Source organism: Lissotriton vulgaris, chromosome 10 (genome assembly GCF_964263255.1).
Source record: "Lissotriton vulgaris chromosome 10, aLisVul1.2, whole genome shotgun sequence".
NCBI lineage: Eukaryota > Metazoa > Chordata > Amphibia > Caudata > Salamandridae > Lissotriton > Lissotriton vulgaris.
This window is the reverse complement of record NC_141698.1, coordinates 521,828,438-521,842,643: the sequence shown is the minus strand read 5'-3', so window position 1 is coordinate 521,842,643 and position 14,206 is coordinate 521,828,438. Positions and strand designations below refer to the sequence as shown.

Below are 14,206 nucleotides of genomic sequence, written 5' to 3'. Positions count from 1 at the left end.
TGGCCAAGGGGGCCATCGAGCGCGTTCCTGGGCCAGAAGTAGGGCGTGGTTGTTATTCCCACTACTTTCTGGTGCCCAAGAAGGACAAGGGGGGCCTACGTCCTATCTTGGATCTAAGGAACGTCAACGGCTTCCTCCGGAAGGAGAAGTTCAAGATGTTGACGTTAGCTCAGGTCTTGGCTGCTCTAGACCCGCAAGACTGGATGGTAGCGTTGGACTTGCAGGACGCCTATTTTCACATCCCCGTCCTGCCGGCCCACCGGCGTTACCTGCGGTTCACGGTAGGCCAGGAGCACTTTCAGTTTATCGTGCTCCCCTTCGGCCTTACCAGCGCCCCACGGGTGTTCACAAAGGTGATGGCGGTGGTCGCAGCCCATCTGCGCAGGTTAGGGGTTTCAGTCTTCCCCTACCTAGACGACTGGTTGTTGAAGGCGGGCTCGCCCCAGACAGTCGTCCACCACCTTCAGATGACGGCAGACCTCTTGCACGGCCTGGGGTTCTCCATCAACGTGCCGAAATCACACCTGTGTCCCTCTCAAAAGCTCCTTTTCATCGGAGCGGTTCTGGACTCGGCGCAGTTTCGGGTTTATCCTCCGGAACGGCGGGTTCGGGATATTCAGGCTTTGATTCCCATCTTTCAGCCGCTATCCCGAGTCTCGGTCAGGTTGACGCTGCGGCTGCTGGGACTGATGGCTTCCTGCATCCTTCTGGTGCATCACGCCAGGTGGCGGATGCGGGCTCTGCAGTGGGACCTGAAGTTTCAGTGGGCCCAGCATCAGGGCAACTTGTCCGACCACGTCTTGATCTCGGAGGGCACTGCGAGACAACTGCAGTGGTGGCTTACGGACCGCGATTGGGTCAGGGGCAAGTCCCTCTCCCTTCCCCAACCGGAGCACGTTGTCGTGACGGACGCGTCCCTCCAGGGCTGGGGTGGCCACTTGGGAGAGGCGGAGATCAGAGGCATCTGGTCTCCGGCGGAGTCCCGGCTCCATATCAATCTGTTGGAGCTACGGGCGATTCGTCTGGCACTGAAGGCATTCCTCCCCTTTGTCAACGGGAGTGTAGTGCAGGTGTTCACCGACAACACCACCGCCATGTGGTACTGCAACAAACAGGGCGGTGTGGGGTCGTGGACCCTTTGCCAGGAGGCTCTGCGCCTCTGGCAATGGCTGGAACGTCAGGGCGTGACTCTGACGGTTCAACACCTGGCAGGTTCTCTGAACGCCAGGGCGGACGAACTCAGCCGTCGGTGCTCGATGGATCACGAATGGCGTCTGAACTCGGACGTGGCGCAAGGCATCTTTCTGCAGTGGGGAGAGCCTTGGTTAGATCTATTCGCCACAGAAGAGAACGCGCAATGTCATCAGTTCTGCGCGTTGGAGTTTCCAAGACGGCACTCGCACGGCGACGCCTTTCGGCGCGAGTGGAGTTGCGGTCTGTTATACGCCTTTCCGCCTATACCACTTCTGCCCAGAGTGCTGAAGAAGATCAGGCGCGACCGGGCCCAAGTTATCCTTGTGGCTCCGGACTGGGCTCGAAGGTACTGGTATCCCGAGCTACTCAGCATGTCAGTCGGTCCCCCGATCCGCCTGCCCCTTCAGGAGGACCTTCTGTCGCAGCAGCAGGGGACGGTCCTCCACCCGAACCTGTCCAGTCTCCACCTCCATGCTTGGAGATTGAGCGGCGGCAGTTGAGGCCATTTGACTTGCCTCCTGAAGTCTGTGATGTTATTCTGGCAGCCAGGCGTCCCTCCACTAAGTCGGTATACGCCTGTCGGTGGAACAGATTTGTGGCATGGTGCACAGCAAAGGCTGTGGATCCTCTTTCTGCCCCTCTTTCGGAGGTTCTTCTGTTTCTTCTTTCTCTTGCCCAGCAGGGCTCTGCTCTGGGCACTATCAAGGGCTACCTTTCTGCCCTTTCAGCCTTTTTGAGGCTTCCTGATCAGCCTTCTTTGTTCAAATCCCCGATTGTAACTCGTTTCTTGAAAGGCATCACTCACATGTTTCCACCTGTTCCGTTTGTGATGCCTCAGTGGGATTTGAACCTGGTTCTAACTTTCCTGATGTGCGCTCCCTTTGAGCCCCTTCATTCTTGCCCTCTCCGTCTCCTGACTTTAAAGACGGCTTTCCTGGTTGCCATCACCTCTGCCAGGAGGGTGAGTGAGCTCCAGGCTCTTTCTGTCCAACCTCCTTTCCTGTCCATTCATCCTGACAAGGTGGTTCTGAGGACTAGACCTTCTTTCCTGCCCAAGGTTGTTTCGGCCTTTCACATCGGGCAGTCCATCACCCTCCCTTCCTTCTTCCCGCCTCCGCATCCTTCAAAGGATGAAGAGCGGCTCCATCGTCTGGACCCAAAACGTGCGCTTTCATTTTACATGGATCGCACACGCCAGTTCCGGGTGGATGACCAACTGTTTGTTGGCTACGTGGGTGCGAAGAAGGGACGGGCGGTTTGTAAACGAACCATCTCTCGATGGGTCGTCCTCTGCATCAAAGCGTGCTACTCTTTGGCTCGGAAGGAGCCTCCTGTTGGGCTGAGGGCCCATTCCACTCGGGCCACGGCGGCTACTACTGCCCTGGGCCGGGGAGTCCCCTTGCAGGACATTTGCCAGGCGGCTACGTGGGCCTCGCTGCACACCTTTGCGAGGCACTACTGCCTGGACAGTCAAGTCCGGAGGGATGGCTTCTTTGGCCGTTCTGTCCTCCAGGACTTTCTGGTGTAGTTTTGTATTGGTTCGCAGACCCACCACCGGGGTTGGTATTGCTGGGGTATGTATTCTAAGGTAAGGAATCTAACACTAACGTGTTTCTTTCAGATGAACAAGTTACTTACCTTCGGTAACGATATATCTGTAAGAAACATTAGTTAGTGTTAGATTCCTTACCGAACCCACCCATCCTCCCCGTTCTGCGAACTGATACCTAGGGTTAAGGTCATCCCTTTCAGGGCCCTAGTTTGTACATGGCACCAGTGTTGGTTCTCTCATGGCTCTGCGTCTCCTGGCGCGGAAAAGCTGTGTGCAAAGAACTGACGTCAGCGCGCGGAGGCGGCGTCTATGTACTCCAGCGACGTCATCACGGCGCACGACGCCGACGACGGACGCGGAGCCGCAGGGGACGCCTGCAGACGACGCCTACCGACGCGCAGGGGTACTGCTACGCAAAAGTTTCCGGATCCAGACTGACGCCTGGGGATATTCTAAGGTAAGGAATCTAACACTAACTAATGTTTCTTACAGATATATCGTTACCGAAGGTAAGTAACTTGTTCGTATAGGCTCTAGAGAAACACCATGTTTTTAGGGCCTTTTTGAACAGCGCCAGAGAGGATAGCGTCTTAATCTCCGTCGGCAGGATGTTCCAAAGCTGTGGAGCAACGACGGAGAAGGCCCTAGCTCCCCATCTGGTGAGCTTGAAGCGGGGGACGGCAAGTTGGAGTTGTCCAGAAGAGCGTAAACACCTTGGGGGGTGATAGCGGGTAAGCAGGGAGCTGATAGCGCCTTTAGGTCCATCCTCGAGGGCTCTGTAGGTCAGACACAGAATTTTAAAATGAATTCTGTGCTGGATAGGCAGCCAGTGAAGGTCTCTCCTCGCAGCAGTAGCAGAGGAAAACCTGGGAAGATCCAGGACAAAACGTGCAGCAGCGTTCTGCACTACTTGCAGTCGATGTATAAGGCCCTTGTTGGCTTCCATGTAGAGAGAGTTACAGTAATCCAACCTGGAACCAACAAGGGCGACTGCAATCTGCTTACGTGCTTGAGGAGACAAGTAGCTGCGGATTCTGTTGAGTGTCCTGATCACGCCCCAGCAGGTCGCAACAGTCCGATTCACCTGTAGAGACATCGAGAGTGATGTATCGAACACCACACCCAGATTTTTGGCGGATTGAGAGGGAGTGGGGCAAGTACCAAGAGAGGAAGGCCACCACTCACTCGACCAGATATCTTGGTCCTTCCCAAAGACCAAAACCTCAGTCTTGTCGCCATTTAGCTTCAGGGAGTTGGTAACCATCCAATCTGCAACATGTTGCATACAGGACCTGAAGCTAGAGGCAGATGTTATGACAGAGGACTGGGTGAGTGAAATCATAATCTGGGTGTCGTCGGCGTATGATACCACCTCCATCTCCAGCGATCTTACAAGCCTAGCAAGGGGGGCCACGTAGATGTTGAATAGGGTCGGACTTAATGCCGACCCCTGTGGCACCCCACATTGCAATGACTTTGCTGGGGAGAGGTGGTTGCCGAGCATCACTCTCTGTTCCCTATCTAGGAGAAAGGAGTTGAGGAGGCTCAGGGCCGAACCAGTGACACCTGCCTCCCTAAGCCGAGATGTTAAAATGGCGGGAGACAGGGTGTCAAATGCGGCCGTGAGGTCCAATAGCACCAGAACAGTTGTTTGTCCAACATCAACCTTGCGTCGGATGTTGTCGACTACAAAGGTGAGGGCAGATTCTGTGCTATGATGTTTTCGGAATCCATGCTGGGTAATGTCCAGGTACTCTGAAGCTTCGAGGAAGGAAGATAGATGGCGATTCAAATGTGCTTCTAAAATTTTAGCAGGTGCAGGGAGCAGGGAAATGGGTCTAAAATTTTTCAATAGACCGGGATCAAGTGAAGGCTTCTTGAGAAGCGGCTTCACAATTGCCTTCTTCCATACTAATGGAAAAGTGCCTTGGGCAATTGCCTTATTCATCACCTCAAGTAAAAGGGGAAGGAGGCTGTTCCTACACTCCTTTAGTTTTTTAAGAGGCAGTGGGTCAAGAGGGGAGGAGGATTTGGTCTTGTCTAAGAGAAGATTCAACCCCTCCAGAGACATGAGCGGAAAATCAGACAGAAAGCTGGAAGGGGCTGTATCAAGTGACTCCAAAAGGCTAATGCCTAGGGGATTGTTTTCAGTCAGGGAGAGACGTTGTACTTCTAAGGAAGTATGAATATCAAAGATTTTTTTTATGAAAAAAGTCTGCAATATCGTCACACAGACGTTGAGAGCTGACTACGGGGTCTGGAAGTTGGAGGGAGCAAAGAGTGATTACACCACTTTGCCCCAGCTGTCGTGCAGCCAGTTGTGTCAGATTTAGATGGCCAGCCAGGGGTGGCATAATACATGCTGCAGCCCCAGGTAGGCCCTGGGTACACCTATGCCCTGAGTTACAGGGTCTGATCAGGTGGCCCAGTACCAATTGGTAAATGCACCTACGGTACACGTGTCAATTTAGTGAGAGAACAGCAAGGCTGTGGGTCTGATTAGCAGGCCTACAGCCAAAGAAGTCGTAAACCAGTGAAGCAAAAAGCAAAAATCTGGGGTGATCATAGGATTGCAGACCCTACTCTCCTACAATGACCAACTTGCTTGGCTGAATGGTGTCTTAGTCTGTGTCCTTAAGGCGTTATGCCCGGCTGAGGAAGTCTGGCCTTTCAGAGGATGTCCAAGCTTCGCTTTTGGACATGCACTTAGATGACTCTCGTCTCTTTGGAGACAGGGTGGACTTTGCACTTGAACGCTTAAAGGATAGCAGAGCTACAAGCAGTTCCTTGTGCCTTTCCATGGCCCCCCGCCAGCCCCAGTCTGACTTTGGTTCCTTCCGAAGGGCTTCCAGCAGTCTTTACCAGCCTAGCCTCCACAGCATGCAAGTTCCCCTGCCTCTGTGTACCCCTAGACCCTGTGGGTTAGGCAGCCAGAGGTCTGGCCAGTCCACCTCCCCTCTTTCAGCCTCAGCCTCCAAACGTCTTTAGTTTGCCCTCCAACTATCATGGGAAACCAGTGGGAGGCAGGATACGCAATCACCTGCACTACTGGAGGTCGATAACATCAGACTGCTGGGTTCTCAAGATTTTCTGAAGGAGATACTTCCTCCCCTTTGTGAGTATCCCACCACCCACACCACCCTTTTGCGACAGGCTGACTGAGTACCATCTCTACTCTGCCAGGAAGTGGCGGCTCTTGGCCTAGGGAGCCTTAGAGAGGGTGGGCAAAACAAGAAGTCGGTAATGGTTGTTACTCCTGCTACTTTCTGGTGCCAAAAAAGATGAGCACCTAGATCTTTTGGCCTGATTATCCCCCCCCCCCCCCCCCCACCCCACCCCCCCACACACACTCACACTTTTTGCCTGACTTGGAATGCATCTTTGACTGAATGTGCCCTGGGTCTATACTACTCAGGTTCCCTGTGCCCTTTCCCAAAGCTGTACCTTTGTTTCCACAGTTGGCACGTGTCTGGCTCCCATATAAGTCCCTTGTTGAAGGTACCAGTGCTACCAAGGGCATTGTGACCAAAGAGGATTTCTAAGGGCTGCAACATGTATTCTGCCATACTAAGAGACCCCTCTCCAAACACATGCACACTACCACTGCAGCCTACCAGCACTGCAAGAGGTATAGGTGAGTCATCCCTACAGCAGGCCGTACAGCCCTAAGGCAGTATGCCCTCTGGTGAGGGCATAACTGCTTGAGCAGATATGCCCCTATAGTGTCTACATCTGAAAGAAACCGGTTAGTGTTAGATTCCTTACCTTAGAATATCCCCAGGCGTCAGACTGGATCCGGAAAGTTTTGCGTAGCAGTATCCCTGCGCGTCGGTAGGCGTCGTCTGCGGCTCCGCATCCGTCGTTGGTGCTGGGATAACGTCGTCGGAGTACTTAGCCGCCGCCCTCGCGCGCTGACGTCAGTTATTCTTTTTTTCACGCCAGCAAGCGCAGATCCGGAAAAAGCAGCACTCCTTAGTCACTTTTTGACTAACTTTTACGGTCTTTTTGATCCTGTTTTCGAGTCGTAAGACTATCTGTGCCGGTAGGGATGCCCGGGTTCAAGCCCTGTGCCGATTGCAACAGACTAATGTCGGTTACCGACCCCCATCGCCGGTGCCGGTATTGCCTTGGTACCCTAAATTGGCACTTGTGGACTGAGCTACAACAGAAAGAGTCATCACCAGCGGCAAAATATTTAGCAACAAGCGCGGCAACGCTGGGTCTTACTGAACTTTGGGCCTCACCCACAAGTCACTACCTCCTTAAAAAACTAACAGAAAATAGTGCGAAATGAATCTTGGATTGAAGACAAGGCAACCCTAACAAGGAGGTCGCATGGCTGGATAATTCTGAGTACCTATTCCTCTCTGGGGGCACAAAAGTATCTAGCTTTGGGTTTTGCCAAACATACTAAAATTGTATTTTTGAAATACAGATTAGGCTTGTTGCCATGCACAAAGCACTTTCCACATTGGCTGAAAATCCAATCTGATCCTAACTGCCGCTTATGTGGGACAATACAAGAAGATATGCTGCATCTCCTATGCACATGTAAAGAGCTAACAGAGGAAAGGAGACTGCTTCTAAAACCACTTTTTAACCAGAGAGGCATTCGCACACGAAGACCAGCTGTGTTGGCATGTTTTGCACCCGAGGACACGCAGCTTAACAGTCGCTTTATAAAAATTTTAAGACACATGGAGAAGAAAATGCCAAAGTCTGAACAACCACACAGCAGATGAGGAAAAGGACTAAAGCTGCTATAATAATTGCTGTTTTTGTAATGTACTGTAAATATCATTTGGTTATAATGTCTTTTAACCGGTTTTAATCTGCAATGAGAACAGTTTTAAGTAACTATGCTAAATAAAATAAACTTGAACTTAATGTCTCAGTTGGTGGAACTTGAATCTAGATCTTACTTTTCTGATGTGTGCTCCCTTTGAGCCACTTCACAATTGCCCTCTTAGTCTCTTCACTCTAAAAACTGCTTTCCTGGTTGCCATCACCATTGCCAGAAAAGTGAGTGAGCTCCAGACTTTCTTTTAAGCCTCCTTTTCTCTTTCCATCCGGACAAAGTTGTTCTAAGGACTCGTCCTTCTTTTCTGCCGAAGGATGTCACTGCCTTTCACATCGGACAGACCATCAATTTGCCCACCTTCTTTCGGCCTTCGCACCCCTCAAAAGAGGAAGAGCGGCTCCACCGTCTGGACCCAAAACATGCGCTCTGTTTCTATCTGGACCGCACACAACAGTTCTAGGTGGATGATCAGCTCTTTGTTGGCTACGTGGGCGCCAAGAAAGGTTGGGCTGTGCACGAGCGGACCATCTCTCGGTGGGTCGTTCTGTGCATAAAGGCTGGTTACTCCTTGGCTAAAAAGGATCCTCCGGTTGGGTTGCGGGCCAACTCTACCAGTGCGATGGCAGCCACTACTGCTCTGGGACCGGGAGATGCCTCGCATGACATCTGTCAGGCAGCTACGTGGGCCTCTCTGCACACGTTTACCAAGCACTACTGCCTGGACAGCCAAGTCCAGAGAGACTGCTTCCTTGGCTGTTCTGTTCTCCAGGACTTTCTGGTGTGATCTTGGTTCACAGACACAGCACCAGGGTTGGTATATCTGAAGTATCTGTTTTAGGGTAAGGAGTCTATCACTACATGTTTCTTTCAGATGCACAAGTTACTACTTGTGTAAAGATATATCTGTAAGAGACATTAGTTAGTGATAGATTCCTTACAGACCCTCCCATTGTCCCCGTTCTGCGAACTGATTTCTAGGGTTAAGGTCATCCCTTTCAGTTCCTAGTTTCATGGCACCAGTGATCAGTTTCTTGCATGGCTCTGCATTCCTGGCACGGAAAGTCATGTACAGAGCTGATGTCAGCGCACGTATAAGTAGGTCTGGCTACGTCATCCCGACGCCAACGACGCACCTGTAGCCGCACGACGACGCCTACTTATGCGAAGGTGTACTGCTGACGAAAAAACTTTCCAGATCCAGTATGACGCCTGGGGGTAATTCTAAGGTAAGGAATCTATCACTACTAATGTTTCTTACAGATATATTGTTACCGAAGGTACGAAACTTGTGCTTCAAGGGCTTAACAAATCTTTTTCCTCCTTTTCCCTTCGTTATGCCTCAGCGGGACTTGAATCTTGTTCTTACCTATTTAATGTGCGCTCCCTTTGAGCCCCTTTATAACTGTCCTTTAAGACTCTTGACTCTTAATACTGCTTTCCTGGTTGCCATCACTTCTTCTAGGAGAGTTAGTGAGCTCCAGGCCCTTTCTTCCAAGCCTCCTTTCCTGTCTGTCCATCTAGGCCAGGTAATTCTCAGGACCCGTCCATCCTTCCTACCTAAGGTGGTCACTGCCTTCCACATTGGGCAGACCATTACTTTGCCTACCTTCTTTCTGCTTCCACATCCTTTGAAGGAGCCAAAACGTGCTCTCTCTTTCTATCTGGATCGCACAAAATCGTTTTGGGTGGATGACCAACTCTTTGTTGGCTACGTGGGCGGCAAGAAAGGTCAGGTCGTACACAAACTCACCATTTCTCGATGGTTCGTTCTGTGTATTAAGGCATGCTATTCTCTGGCTAGAAAAGAGCCTCCTATCTGAAAGAATCAGGTTAGTGTTAGATTCCTTACCTTAGAATATGCCCAGGCGTCTGACTGGATCCGTAAAGTTTTCGTCAGCAGTTCCCAGCTCTGCGTCAGGCGTCGTGATTGCCGGGATGACATTGTCTGAGTACTTAGACGCTGCCCTCGCGCGCTGACGTCAGTTCTTTTTTCCGCGCCAGCAAGCGCAGATCCGGGAAGAGCAGTACTCTAGTCATTTTTTTACTAACTTTTTGGAGCGCTTTTCGAGTCCACCTTCGACTTGCGGTGCCGTTAGGGATGCCTGGTTTTAAACCTTGCAAGGCTTGTCACCGCCAAATGTCGGTGACCGACCCCCACCATCTGTGCCTTTACTGCCTCGGGGTTGGCCGTGAGGACAAGTCGTACCCGGACTGCCGGGCCTTGACCTCGAAGGCTAGACGGGAGCAGTCCCGTAAGCTGCTCGAGATCCGGCAGTCGGCTCCTTGCCGCTCGAGGTCCCGGTCGAGGAGGAAGTCTAGTCACCGGTTGCGGAGCCGCAGTCATTGCCGCTCATCGAGTCACCACCACTCGTCGGGCTCCAAGTCCTCCGGTAAGTCGAGGCATTCGAAAAAGAAGTCGAAGAGGAGTCATCGCTCTTCTGACTCTCCCCGACGCTTGCGTGATGCGTCCGGGGGTTCGCGTGACACCACCCGCGTGGCTCCGCCGGAGCCACAGGTGCTGCGTCCAGCTCCATACCTGCCGGTCCCTGGGCTGCATGCGACGCTGGAGGAGATAAGTGCTTTCCTCACGGCCATGAGGTCGCAGTTCCCTCCATCGGAACCTGTTGTGGCGCCTTCGGGCCCCGCGGGTCCGACTGGGAGCCCCAACGGGACGGCAGCTTCGGCGCCGTCGTGGGCGCTGGTCCCGACGCTGCAGGGCTCCACAGGATCCAGGCCTGGATCCGGGTCGTCGCCAGTCAACCTCATGACTCCGCTGGCGCGACCCCGATGGTGTCGCTCCCGGTGCCGTCTTCGGACAACACTGGCCCCGGTTTCCGCCCCAGTACGGGTGCGACGCCAGAGCGACACCGCTCGGCGCCGTCTCAGACGCCGATGGATGAGCAATACACCTACGACCCGGCTCCATCATTTTTGCCTGTTTACCAGGAGTTGGATGATGAGGAGTGTAGGAGAGTAGGGTCTGCAATCCTATGATCACCCAGATTTTTTGCTCTTGTTTCACTGGTTTACGACTTTCTCTGGCTGTGGGCCTGCTAATCAGACCCACAGCCTAGCTGTTCTCTCACTAAATTACAACGTGTACCTTAGGTGCATTTACCAATTGGTACTGGGCCACCTTATCAGACCCTGTAACTCAGGGCATAGGTGTACCCAGGGCCTACCAGGGGTTGAAGCATGTATTATGCCACCCCTGGATGGCCATCTAAATCCGACACAACTGGCTGCACGACAGCTGGGGCAAGGTGGTGTAATCACCCTTTGCTTTAGATATACTATACCTATATCTAACCCTAAAAATGGACACACAGATTCCTATCAGTCACTCCTATGGCAGGCCTTGACAATCCTGAAGGCAGAGTGCTTGGAATCGTGTGAGATGGTGCTCTGGCATGAGCTGAGCCCGTTTGCAGCTTGCGGAACCAAGTCCTAATAGCTGTTCCATGATAACGCGCACCATATACTCTTAAGTGCATTATAATCCTCGCGGTTATATGCTATCTTTGGTATCGCTTTATCAAAACATGTCGAGTAAGGTGTCATACGAATTGGAATACTAACCCCTCGCCAATTCTGGCGACGGGGTTAGCATTCCACCCTTCTAGAGGGACACAACATGTATGTAACTGTGAACCCCGGTTAAAGTTAACTCGAGCCTCCGCATCAGAAAATGGATGCTGCCACCACAGACACAAGTCTGACCCCCTGCAGCTGGGAGTCCTTCCAGCGAGGGGAGCTTGGACAAAGGGTTTCCTGTCAGGGGCGGTGCTAGCACCATCCCAGACAGGGTTTTGTGTATCCTGGGTAGGCAGGGCTTTACAGGAAGGTGACTGCAAGTGGCACCCCGGTGCTCACTACGCATCTGCCGGCTAGAACCAGTTCCAGGGGCACACCAGCCCCTGGCCTGGGGAATGTCCGGCATGGGAGAGGGGTGTAACCACCCCCCTTCGTGGTCCCACCCCTAGAGCAGGACCTAGTCGCGTACCCACCCCTTTCTTTAGGATAAAGGCAGGAGCGGGGACCCTTCCAAATTAGATAATCTTTGAATCAAGATACTACTTTCTACGAAAGAAACTCTCGACTTCTTCTTAAGATTTCTCCCTTGTGGCTAAGGAGTAGTCACCCTGCACCCGCAGGCACCATCTGTGGTTTGCTGCACGTCCTTCCTCCGGAATCCGACTGACCAGCTCGACGAGACCCGGCTTCCCTGGCACCTCTGACCTCTACCTACCTCTACAGCTAAGCTGAGAACCGTAGGTGCGACGAGACCTCGAGGGACCGGCCATCATCAGAACTGCACGACGTCTATCAAGCACGACCGCCGAGGGATCCTCTGGTGAGTGCTTTGGGGTCCGAGAAGCCCCGACCCTGAGCAGCTCCAGCACCGAAGACCAGCCCCCCAGGATCCACGAGATCTGCGTGGGGCCCTTCTGCTTTTTGGCTGCTCACCTCGTTGTCTGGCTCCTAGCCCGCTGGCTTGTGGCCTTCCCGACGACGACCGACGACATCACCACTGCTAGTCTGGTTGCTCCAGACTGGCCCTTGCTCCCTTCCAAAAGAGGAGCACCCCGGACCCTCCTGGTCCACACCAGACGCCATTTTAGGTCCACCGAGTGGGCTTGAATTTGCCAAGACTTGTTGCCCCAATCCTGGGTCCAGCGACGTCGACAGCATCAACCATCGTGGGACAGCTCGCACCTCCATCCTGGTCGCCGACAACGCCTCCTGGTCCGTGAGACTGCAGAGCCCAGCGTCGCCCACTCACCTGGTCGAGGTGACTTCATCCGGTGCCATCCTGGTGCCCATCTGATCACTGACTAGTGATTCAGGACTTGGTCCCCTCTGCTTACAGGTGTCTTCCATCTTCAATCCAGGCTTGGATCCATCGAACAATCTTCACTGGTCACCTGCCAGCAACTCCTTCTTTCAGGCTCCTGGTTCGTCAACGAAGGTTTCCGACGTCTTTTCAGACCTATGCAGCCGCAACCCCTGGGCTAGGTAACTTCGGCATTTCGGTGCCCCAGCATAGCCTCACTATCCAAAGGTCCAGATCCACTGTCGTTTTCGACCTACCTTATCGGGTTCGCCCGAGAACTCTAACTTTGCTTTTACTAGCTCCCATAGACTTTGTCCCGCATCCCACATGAGAGTGCACACTCTGCACCCAAGTCCCCTAGGCCTCCTACTAGTAATCTGAAGGTTCAGTAACGTAGTACTAGCGATTCCAAAGCCTATTAGTCCAGTACTTACCTGCTAGTAATTTCGCATTCCACTTCAATAGTATATGGTTTTCCGTGCCCCTCGGGCATTTGTGTAAATTGTGCAACTTAAAGTATTTTCGTAAGAGTTTTGTTGTGTGCTTAGTACCCTGTCCTCATAAAGTGTACAGGGCTGTTGTTATCTAAATAAATACACTTTTTATTTTCATAACACTTGTGTGGTGTCCTTTCACTTGGTGTTCAAGGGGTATATGTGATGGTATAACAGCTGGCTTAACACGCCCTCTAGAGTTTAGCCCGAAGACTGCTCGTATCCATGCTACTAGGATAGCTGGTCTATAAGGTTGACTTACACCCAATCACCATAAGGGTTGTTTGGACTGATACATAGTGATCACTAGAATAGTGAACACTGAATATCAGGCCAACTTCTCACAAGGAGGACTAGAAGGGGTCTGAGGACCCTCTGGCACAGCAGTGCCAGTTGAGCCAGGACTGGGCAGAAGAGCTTGGGGAGGCCAGTGGTCTGGACACTTCGCCCAACACTGGATTTGTGTCTCCTTCCTCTGTGGCTTCGGAGGAGGAGGCTAGCTATAGCGTGGTGTTAAACAGGGCAGCCAAGGCCTTGGCTCTTGAGCTCCCTGTCATGGCCGTGAGGACTAACCGCTCACTGAGGTGCTCAAACCTAATCAAGATTAGTATTCCAATTCGTATGACACCTTACTCGACATGTTTTGATAAAGCGATACCAGAGATCGCATTTAACCGCGAGGATTATAATGCACTTAAGAGTATATGGTATGCGTTATCATGGAACAGCTATTAGGACTTGGTTCCTTAAGCTGCAAACGGGCTCAGCTCATGCCAGAGCACCATTTCACACGATTCCAAGCACTCTGCCTTCAGGATAATCAAGGCCTGCCATAGGAGTGACTGATAGGAATCTGTGTGTCCATTTTTAGGGTTAGATATAGACATACTATATCTAAAGCAAAGGGTGATTACACCACCTTGCCCCAGCTGTCGTGCAGCCAGTTGTGTCAGATTTAGATGGCCATCCAGGGGTGGCATAATACATGCCGCTTCCCTGGGCACCTATACCTGTTGCAGTTACATCTTACTTAGATACATACATTCATAGACCTCTCTTTCTGAATCCATTATCACCCTCGGCGGGAAAACAATCTAACAATGGATTCCATGCCCATGTGCACTATCACCTGAGGGAGGAGTCACCTACCTCGTGACTGCAGCTGTACATGCCAAGAACAGATGCATACTGGTAATTAGCGTTTTCCTACCCAGGTATGCAACTTTCTCATTATTTTCCCCTGTGGGTTTTAATGCAATTCTACAGTTTGTTAAAGGTTTTATGTTGTATTCCTTTTTTTATTTTTGATGGGGCAGGGGGTTTAACCAGTT

General features: G+C 52.1%; 1 protein-coding gene across 2 annotated transcripts in view; it reads left to right on the top strand.

Annotated features, from left to right (window-relative positions):
• Positions 1 to 14,206, top strand: part of USP7 (ubiquitin specific peptidase 7) — a 1,528,604-nt gene that overhangs the window by 1,512,777 nt on the left and 1,621 nt on the right. The window lies entirely within an intron of this gene.